Genomic DNA, 10,916 nt, shown 5'->3' with positions numbered 1-10,916 from the left:
TGGATAAAAGAACGACACTTGTGGAAACTAGACTATGGGCTATTAATGGGCTTTATATTTGTTTAACTAAATGAAAGTTTGTTAATGTTAATATAAAGATTTACAATTGGGCGTCCCTATAAATTACCATATACACTCGATCGGACACGATGGGCGGGGTATTTATTTGTACGAATAATCGTTCATTTAACCGGACACGGGAATGGATTAATAGCCACTAGAATAATTAAAACAGGGGTGAAATTACATTCAAGGGTAATTGGTGTAATTGTTAACAAAGTAGTAAAACCTTGGTTTACACGCAGTCGATAACCTGGTGTACTCATTAAACAAAGTATTAAAACCTTGTTACAATTCGAATCCCCAATTAGTTGGAATATTTATCTTCGGGTATAATAATAATTTGACAAGGACACTTGCAATTTATATTTATGACTGATGGACTGTTATGGACAAAAACCAGACGGACATATTGAATAATCCAGGACAAAGGACAATTAACCCATGGGCATAAAACTAAAATCAACACGTCAAACATCATGATTACGGAAGTTTAAATAAGCATAATTCTTTTATTTCATATTTAATTTCCTTTATTTTATATTTAATTGCACTTCTAATTATCGTATTTTTATTTATTGTTATTTTATTTAATCGCATTTTTATTTATCGTACTTTTAATTATCGCAATTTAATTTTATCGCATTTTTATTATTCGCAATTTCATTATCGTTATTTACTTTACGCTTTAATTTAAAGTCTTGTATTTATTTTATATTTTACATTAGGTTTTAACTGCGACTAAAGTTTTAAAATCGACAAACCGGTCATTAAACGGTAAAAACCCCCCCTTTATAATAATAATATTACCTATATATATATTTGTATTTTTATAAAAGTAAACTAATATAGCGTTGAGCTTTGTTTAAAGATTTCCCTGTGGAACGAACCGGACTTACTAAAAACTACACTACTGTACGATTAGGTACACTGCCTATAAGTGTTGTAGCAAGGTTTAAGTATATCCATTCTATAAATAAATAAATATCTTGTGTAAAATTGTATCGTATTTAATAGTTTTTCCTAGTAAAATAATAACTATTTTATATACACCTCGTTCGACATCACTTCTTCATTTTCTCTCAAAAACTCAAACACCCCAATTGATTCAAAGGGATTTTTGGAAAGGAAGAAGCGGGTTTTGATCGAAAGCGTAAGAGACAAGTTTGTTCTCCTCGTTCTTATCTACAAGGTGATACTAGCGGTAAGCTCTAACTCTGAATTTCATTTTTGTGTTCATCATTCAAAATTGGGGCTTTTGGCTTGTATGTTCATAGATGGAACCCACTTAGTTGTTAATTGAAGACTAACACCAAGAATCGAGTTTATTGTTGATGTTGGCGGGTTTTAGGTTTGGTGAGCAAGTGTAAGCTTATAAGGCTTGCAAATGGGTGTAATCACTAGTATTTAGTGATTATTGATGTATTGGAGACCATTAGGGTTCATGTAGGTGACTAATTTTGAAATGGGTCAAGATTAGGGTTTAAGTGACATTTTGGGTAAGGTAGGTGTTTAACACCTATAATTGGGTTTAATCGGTGTATTAGGAAAATTGTCACTATTGTTAGTGATTATTGGTTAGTTTGGGCGCGGTTTGAGCTTGGAAGTACAATTGGGTCGAAATTGCACTAGTTGTCGATTTGGGTTGGTTTGTAAATCCACCCTAATTGTGTTATTTGTTATGTGATAATGGAATAGGTACATTCCATTGGCGAGTTGCGGATTGTTCGGTTGCATTCATCAAGGCGACAAGGTGAGTGTAAATTTATTATGCACATGTGTATGTGTAAAATGAGTGCGTGTGTGTAGGGTGACCCTTGTTCGGGTTTACTCTATGTTCGCGTGGGAGAATGGACCTTGTGCTTCGAGTCCATGTGATACGCTTATGCGTTGTGGGTTTTTACCCTTGGTATTGTGAATCGGCTAGCGTTTTGGATAACCCTTTTGGTGATGGGTTGCTAGCATTTGTTATTGAGGAAATGAATCTCGGTTAGTACGGATTCATGATGACTCGGGTTGTTTCGGTCATCTTGGTGATGAGGTGGTGAATTTTGGATTGTGCGAATTCACTAAGGCTCGGGTAGTTCGGCCAACCTCGGTTGTAGAAGTGGTGAAGGAAGTGAATCTCGGGTAGTGCGAATTCACTAAGGCTCGGGTAGTTCAGTCGACATTCATGTGGTTTGGGTAAATGGGTTAACCTTATCGTTATTGTTGATTATATTTTTTATATACGCGTATATACTTATTGTTGTGTTGTAGCTAATCTTGTGGCGTTAGCTTGGCGATTATGTAGCGTGTAGCTACTTTGTGTATGTGCTCTTTTGTAGTTTGTTTACCATGCGGAGCCGGTATGTGTTTATTTGATGCTTGGTGATGCGTAGCCATTTTATGAATATGTATGTGTGTAGTATCTTTACATTCACTAAGCATTAGCTTACCCTCTCGTTGTTGATATTTTTATAGGTTCACGTGGTGGCGGCTCAGGTAAGCGTGGGGATTAGAGATCTTGGCTAGGTTGCTTTAGAAAATCTTGCTCTTAGACTCGATTAGGATTTGGGTAGCGTAGTCCCAAATCACCATGCTCGGTTTTGGGTAAACGTAACTAGTCGAGTCATAATGATTATAACCGGTTTATGATTTAACTAGCGTATTATTGTATTAAGAAGTTTAACTTACTGTTGTACGTTTTAAGTTCGTTGAACTTACTTTGATGAAAATACGTTTTGGAAATTTGTGTAATGGGACCTAAAGTATTATTTAACGTGTATTAAAAGGAAAAAATTTTTATGGGCCGGTTTTAATACGGGTTGGGTTGTTTCAAGTGGTATCAGAGCATGGTCTAAGGGATTTAGGTGACTTGAGATAGGTGCCTAGACTTAGACTTTTGTGTGTGCTTATTTGTTGCGGGACTCGTAGGTGTACGGGTCGGAAAGGGAAATGTGGTTAGTGCCTTAATTGGTAGGTGGACTAACATTTATATTAATATGTGGATATTATTAATATACGATTGCGTTATGTTTGTATTTATGTTGCGTTGCGAATATCATCGAGCAAGATAGTCGTTGTACTAACAAGTTGATATGGGGTGTGTGCGTAATAAGGACTTGCAAACCTTATTACGGGTGCAAATCGTGTCAAACAAGTGATGTACGACGGGTGTTGAGCAAGATGGGGCGGTGTTGTGCGTATGGTTTTATACGTTCGTGGACTAATCATTTTGCATTCTTTAGAATGGTGATGCGAAACGAGATCGAGACGAATGATGAGGAGTTTAATACTAGAGTTGCGGCCGCCGTTGTGGAGCAAATGAGTGCGTTGGAATAAAGAATGGATAGGAGGTATTCCGAATTTCGGGGTAGTAGTGTGATAATGCTAAAAACAAACATATATTTCATAGCATTATTCCTCAAGAAAGACAAGCTTTTAGTTGCAATTGTCCTATTTACAAGTGATTCTCGTTTAAATAATAAAAAGATGAAGACAAAAGACAGATTCGACGAGTTGAAGACGCAAAGGACCAAAAAGCTCAAAAGTACAAAAGACAATCAAAGAGGTTCCAATTATCAATAAGAAACGTCTCAAAATTGCAAGAGTACAAGATTCAAAACGCAAAGTACAAGATATTAAATTGTACGCAAGGACGTTCGAAAATCCAGAACCGGGACCAGAGTCAACTCTCAACACTCGACGCAACGGACTAAAAATTACAAGTTAACTATGTATATAAATATAATATAATATATAATTAATTCTTAAAATTAATATATATTTATATTATAATATATTTATAAATAGTCGGCAAACAAAGAGCCAAAGCTGGGTGAGCTGTAATTTCAAACTCCGCGAGTTGCGGAGTTTGAAGGCAAAAAATTACGCGACTCTCGGAGTTCACCTGGACTCAAATTCCTATAAAAGCCAACGCAATTCGATGAAAAATATATCCAAAAATATCAATCTCTCTATATCTATACGTAAATATTTATATTTATATTTTAATTTTAATTTTAATTTTAATTTTAATTTTAAATCTTAATAATAAGGGTATGTTAGCGAATATTGTAAGGGTGTAAGTCGAAATTCTGTCCGTGTAACGCTACGCTATTTTTAATCATTGTAAGTTATGTTCAACCTTTTTAATTAATGTCTCGTAGCTAAGTTATTATTATGCTTATTTAAAACGAAGTAATCATGATGTTGGGCTAATTACTAAAATTGGGTAATTGGGCTTTGTACCATAATTGGGGTTTGGACAAAAGAACAACACTTGTGGAAATTAGACTATGAGCTATTAATGGGCTTTATATTTGTTTAACTAAATGATAGTTTGTTAATGTTAATATAAAGATTTACAATTGGACATCCCTATAAATAACCATATACACTCGATCGGACACGATGAGCAGGGTATTTATATGTACGAATAATCGTTCATTTAACCGGACACGGGAATGGATTAATAGTCACTAGAATTATTAAAACAGGGGTGAAATTATGTACAAGGACACTTGGCATAATTGATAATAAAGTATTAAAACCTTGGGTTACACTCAGTCGCCATCCTGGTGTAATTATTAAACAAAGTAATAAAACCTTGTTACAGTTTAAGTCCCCAATTAGTTGGAATATTTAACTTCGGGTATAAGGATAATTTGACGAGGACACTTGCACTTTATATTTATGACTGATGGACTGTTATGGACAAAAACCAGACGGACATATTAAGTAATCCAGGACAAAGGACAATTAACCCATGGGCATAAAACTAAAATCAACACGGCAAACATCATGATTACGGAAGTTTAAATAAGCATAATTCTTTTATTTCATATTTAATTTCCTTTATTTTATATTTAATTGCACTTCTAATTATCACACTTTTATTGTTATTGTACTTAATTGCACTTTTAATTATCGTACTTTTTAATTATCGCAAGTTTATTTTATCGCACTTTTATTTATCACAATTTCATTATCGTTATTTACTTTACGCTTTAAATTAAGTCTTTTATTTATTTAATATTTTACATTTTGTTTTAACTGCAACTAAAGTTTTTAAAATCGACAAACCGGTCATTAAACGGTAAAAACCCCCCTTAATAATAATAATATTACTTATATATATTTGTATTTTTATAAAATAAAACTAATATAGCGTTAAGCTTTGTGAAAAAGATTCCCTGTGGAACGAACCGGACTTACTAAAAACTACACTACTGTACGATTAGGTACACTGCCTATAGTGTTGTAGCAAGGTTTAGGTATATCCCATTTGTAAATAAATAATTAAATATCTTGTGTAAAATTGTATCGTATTTAATAGTATTTTCTTGTAAAATTTAATAGTATTTTATACCCCTTAGCTTTAACTATCAAGTATTTTTGGCGACGCTGCCGGGGAACTCAATTTCTAGCTTAAAAGCCGGAAGCGCAACGCTAATATAAAGAAAAAAAAGATTTTTATTTTTATTTTGCTTTTGTAAAAATACATTTTAAATATTCGAAAACATAAAAAGAAAACAAAAATATAAATATTTTTAAGAGTTTGTTAAATATTTAAGTTTTATAAAGTTTCTTTATTTTTATTTTATAAAAAAATATAAGTTTTATTTAAATATTTTGTTTTTATTAAAACATAAAAAAAACCGAAAAATATATATATATATATATATATATATATATATATAAATCTAGTTTTAAGATTTTTATTTATAAAATTATAAAGTATTTTATTTCTATTTTAGTTTTTTAAGATAAGTCTTATTTAAATTATATAAATATATTAATTAAATTAAAAAAAATAATAATTAAAACTGAAACGAAGCAGCCTGTCATCTGAAATTTCGATCTCCGCGACTTGCGAAGTTGGTTGCCAGGTGGAGCCGTAACTCGCAGAGTTCTCCCTGACGCGCCTGACAGAACCCTAATCAGCATTTATTACGGAGTAATTATTATTATTAATTTTTAATTAAACCCTAATTAGTTTTGTTAATTTATTATTAAGTTTAGTTTATTTATTTAATTTGTATATTTAGTTTATTTAGTTTAATTAAGTTGTAAAATTAATAGTTTTAATAAATAAATAATATTTTTATAAAAATTGTACTTTTTACAACTTTTAGTATATTTTTATATTTTGTCCCTTTTTAATTGTTTTAGCGTAATATTTGTGTTTTTCGCTAGTTTTTAGTTTTAAACATAAGTTTTTGCCATAGTTATTTTTATTTCTAGATTTTTAGGCTTTGTCGTAAAATCCCTTAAGTGCTTTTTCTTTAGACTAAGATTTAAGTGCTTTAGAATTTTGCGACACCTTTTTAAGTTTTAGTACCTTTTTAAGATATTGCCATTTGGGATATAGTTTTACTTGTAAGCTTTAATATTTTTAGACTCCTTTTACCTATGTATCAATTATCATTCCAATTAGTAATCTCAATTTGCGATTATAATTTTAAGTTAGTGATAGTAATAAGGTTGGGTTAGTCGAGTGTTTTTAAGTTTTATAGTCATTCTCTTTTTCTTTCATTTTTCGACGCCTTTTTCAATTTTTTTTTCTTTTTCGACCTTTTTCGACGAGCTCTTTTTCTTTCTTATTTCTCGCTATTCTAGTTTTTAGAACATAGATTTTTATTCTACTTCTTATCTAAATTTCTTAAAATTACGAAAATTTATTTTAAGTGGTTAAATTGATAGACATCAAAATTTTCTGGTTCGTAGTAATAGTTGGATTTGTACGTGGACCGGGTTATTGGAGCCAAACAGTCCTCAATTATATTGAGACCAAACGAATCCTGCCCCTCTGCTGCATCTTTTGGCTATTCGAAACGTGGGCAAAATCAGAAAAGTCTATTAATTGGATAACTTATATAATTTTTCTTTCCTTTTAAAAACTAATAGGATATTCAGTGAATGCACCGAGCAAGACGTTCACCACCTTTTGTACGTTCACCACCTGTAACTAGATCAAGACATCTAGCAAATATTACCGCCGTTGATTTTCCTTTAGAATCGTCATCCAGTCGACCAAGTACTCCAATTCAAATTTCCGATAATCCATTTTTTGAACCCGACCTCACAATTGAGAATCCGGAGAATATTCAGGGATAATTCGTAGATCCTGAACCATTAATTTTTCCTCCGGAACCACCAATCATTCAAACAGAGATTGTTGAGGAACGAACCATTAAATCAGAATCCTCTAGTGATTCCGATTCAACAAATTCAATTATGGAGAATCTGGAACCTTTAAGTATGGAAGACCGAATGAGAGCTAAACGCGCTGGCCAAGGTCACGCAATTACTCATCCAGACATTAATGCGCCAGATTATGAAATCAAAGGACAAATTCTACACATGGTGACTAATCAATGCCAATTTAGTGGTGCGCCGAAGGAAGATCCAAATGAACATCTTCGTACCTTTAATAGGATCTGCACACTATTTAAAATAAGAGAAGTTGAGGATGAACAGATATATCTCATGTTATTTCCCTGGACTTTAAAGGAAGAAGCCAAAGATTGGTTGGAATCGTTACCTGAAGGGGCGATTGATACATGGGACGTTTTAGTTGAAAATTTTCTTAAACAATTCTTTCTGGCATCTAAAGCCGTAAGACTTCAAGGAGAAATTGTTACGTTCACACAGAAGCCGAATGAAAATCTATATGAGGCGTGGACAAGATTTGAAAAATTATTAAGAGGATGTCCGCAACATGGTTTAGACACCTGTCAAATAGTACAAATATTCTACCAAGGATGCGACATCACTACAAGGAAAGACATCGATATAGCAGCTGGTGGTTCTATTATGAAGAAAACCAAAACTGATGCTTACAAAATTATTGATAACACTGCTTCCCACTCACATGAGTGGCACTAAGAAAAAGATATCGTTAGATCATCTAAAGCAGCTAGAGCCGATTCTAGCCATGACTTAGATTCCATTACCGCAAAGATAGATGCTGTTGAGAGACGAATGGAAAAGATGACTAAAGATATCCACTCAATACGAATTAGTTGTGAGCAGTGTGGAGGACCACATTTGACAAAAGATTGTCTCAGTATTGAATTAACAATGGAACAAAGAGAGAATGTTTCATATCTAAACCAAAGGCCTGGAAATAATTATCAGAATAATTATCAACCGCCAAGACCGATCTACAATCAAAACCAGAATTATAATCGAAATATTCCATACAACAACCAACAAGGTCCTAGCAATCAACAAGTATCCAATAATACTTACAACCAGCAAAGACCTAATTTTCAAAACAAACCACAAACCGATGATAAAAAGCCGAATTTAGAAGATATGATGACGAAGCTAGTTGAAACTCAAACGCAGTTTTTCACATCTCAGAAACAAACTAATGAACAAAATGCTCAAGCATTTAGAAATCAACAAGCTTCTATTCAAAACTTGGAACAAGAAGTAAGTAACCTAGCAAGGTTAATAGGAGAGAGAAAACCGGGAAGTTTACCTAGTGATACAAATGCTAACCCCCGGAATGAAACAGCTAAAGCTATTACCACAAGAAGTGGTACAACACTTAAACCACCTGAAATACCTGAAAATTCTGATGAAGCTATTCCTACTCCACAAGAACTACAACCTGAACAAGATAAGGAAAAAAAACCGGTAGTTGAAAAGGTTAATGAAGATAACACAGTTAAGGCTAAACCTTATGTTAAACCATACCAACCACCACTTCCTTACCCGAGTAAAATGAAAAAAGAGAAACTTGAAGCCGAGCAATCCAAATTCATGGATATGTTTAAACAGATAAATATAAATCTTCCTTTCATTGATGTGATTTCAGGAATGCCTAGATATGCTAAATTCTTGAAAGATCTAATCTCAAATAGAAAGAAAATGGAAGAACTCTCGGCCGTTACTATGAATGCTAATTGTTCAGCAGTGCTGTTGAATAAGATACCAGAAAAACTATCTGATCCAGGAAGTTTCACAATTCCATGTTTTCTGGGTAGTCTTAGTTCAATAGAAGCATTGGCAGACTTAGGTGCTAGTATAAATTTAATGCCGTATTCACTATACACTAAACTAGACCTTGGAGAATTGAAACCAACCAGAATAAGTATACAACTAGCCGATCGATCAATAAAATATCCTAGAGGGATAATGGAGAACATGTTAGTTAAAGTTGGTACTTTATTATTTCCAGTAGATTTTGTTGTTCTAGACATGGAAGAAGATTCTCAAGTTCCTCTCATATTAGGAAGACCATTCTTAAACACGACTAAAGCAATGATAGACGTGTTCGGTAAGAAATTGAACCTAAGTATAGAGGACGAGAGTGTTAACTTTTCAGTTGATAGAGCAATGCAACAACCGCAATCTGCAAATGATACATGTTATTATATTCAAACTATAGATTCACATGCAGAATTGTTAGAAGAATTTCCAGAATTACAAGGAACAGGAGAATGTTCTTTAGGAAAAGGTAATGAACCAATTGATGAAGCTGAAATGTTAGCTACACTAATGGCTAATGGATATGAACCAACAACAGAAGAAATTCAAATGCTAAAAGAAGAAGACAGATATCGATATAAATCATCGATAGAAGAACCACCGAAATTAGAGTTAAAGCCACTTCCAAACCATTTGGAATACGCTTATTTACATGGTGAATCTGAATTACCTGTAATAATATCGTCTTCTCTTACTGAAAATGAGAAATCACAACTCATTTCTGTGTTGAAAGCTCATAAACCAGCCATTGCATGGAAGATTCATGATATTAAAGGAATAAGTCCTTCGTATTGCACACATAAAATCCTTATGGAAGAAGGTCATAAAACATATGTGCAACGCCAATGAAGACTAAATCCGAATATGCAAGATGTAGTTAAAAACGAAATTATTAAACTGCTAGATGCAGGTTTAATTTATCCAATTTCTGATAGTCCATGGGTAAGCCCAGTTCAATGCGTGCCTAAGAAGGGTGGCATGATTGTCATTACAAATGAAAAAAATGAGCTTATTCCTACTAGGACTGTAACAGGATGGCGTGTGTGTATTGATTATAGAAAATTAAATGACGCCACCAGAAAAGATCAGTTTCCCTTACCTTTTATTGATCAAATGTTGGAAAGATTAGCCGGAAACAGTTACTATTGTTTTCTTGATGGATTTTCCGGATATTTTCAAATTCCAGTAGCACCCGAAGATCAAGAAAAAACCACGTTCATGTGCCCTTATGGTACTTTTGCTTACAAACGCATGCCATTTGGACTTTGCAACGCCCCTGCAACCTTTCAAAGGTGCATGATGGCGATTTTTCACGACATGATAGAAGAATGCATGGAAGTTTTCATGGATGACTTTTCAGTCTTCGGTGATACTTTTGAATCATGTCTAGCTAATCTTGAACGAATGCTTATTAGATGCGAACAATCAAATCTAGTTCTTAATTGGGAGAAATGTCATTTCATGGTTAAAGAAGGCATCGTTCTTTGACATAAAATTTCAAAAGAAGGAATTGAAGTGGATAGAGCTAAAGTAGATGTAATTGCTAAACTTCCACATCCCACCAATGTTAGAGGAGTTAGGAGTTTTCTAGGGCATGCCAGTTTTTACTGACGTTTCATAAAAGATTTTTCTAAAATTGCCACTACTATGAATAAACTCCTAGAAAAGGATGCTCCATTCATCTTTTCAGATGAATGCATCAAATCTTTTAATATTCTTATAGAGAAACTTACTAATGCGCCGATCATGATAACACCAAATTGGAATCTACCGTTTGAACTAATGTGCGATGCAAGTGATTTTGCAATGGGAGCCGTTTTAGGACAAAGGATTGAAAAACGATTTCAACCTATATATTATGCTAGTAAGAC

The 10,916-nt window shown here is 33.3% G+C and overlaps 1 non-coding gene across 1 annotated transcript; it reads right to left on the bottom strand.

Annotated features, from left to right (window-relative positions):
• Nucleotides 1-7,665: 7,665 nt before the first annotated feature.
• On the bottom strand, nucleotides 7,666-7,772 carry LOC139850924 (small nucleolar RNA R71). Its single transcript, XR_011760298.1, has one exon. It is a non-coding gene; the product is annotated as a small nucleolar RNA R71 (small nucleolar RNA).
• Nucleotides 7,773-10,916: the final 3,144 nt, after the last annotated feature.

The sequence above is a fragment of the Rutidosis leptorrhynchoides genome, chromosome 5 (genome assembly GCF_046630445.1).
Source record: "Rutidosis leptorrhynchoides isolate AG116_Rl617_1_P2 chromosome 5, CSIRO_AGI_Rlap_v1, whole genome shotgun sequence".
Lineage (NCBI taxonomy): Eukaryota > Viridiplantae > Streptophyta > Magnoliopsida > Asterales > Asteraceae > Rutidosis > Rutidosis leptorrhynchoides.
The sequence above is the reverse complement of the archived record's forward strand: the minus strand, read 5'-3'. Positions and strand labels throughout refer to the sequence as shown.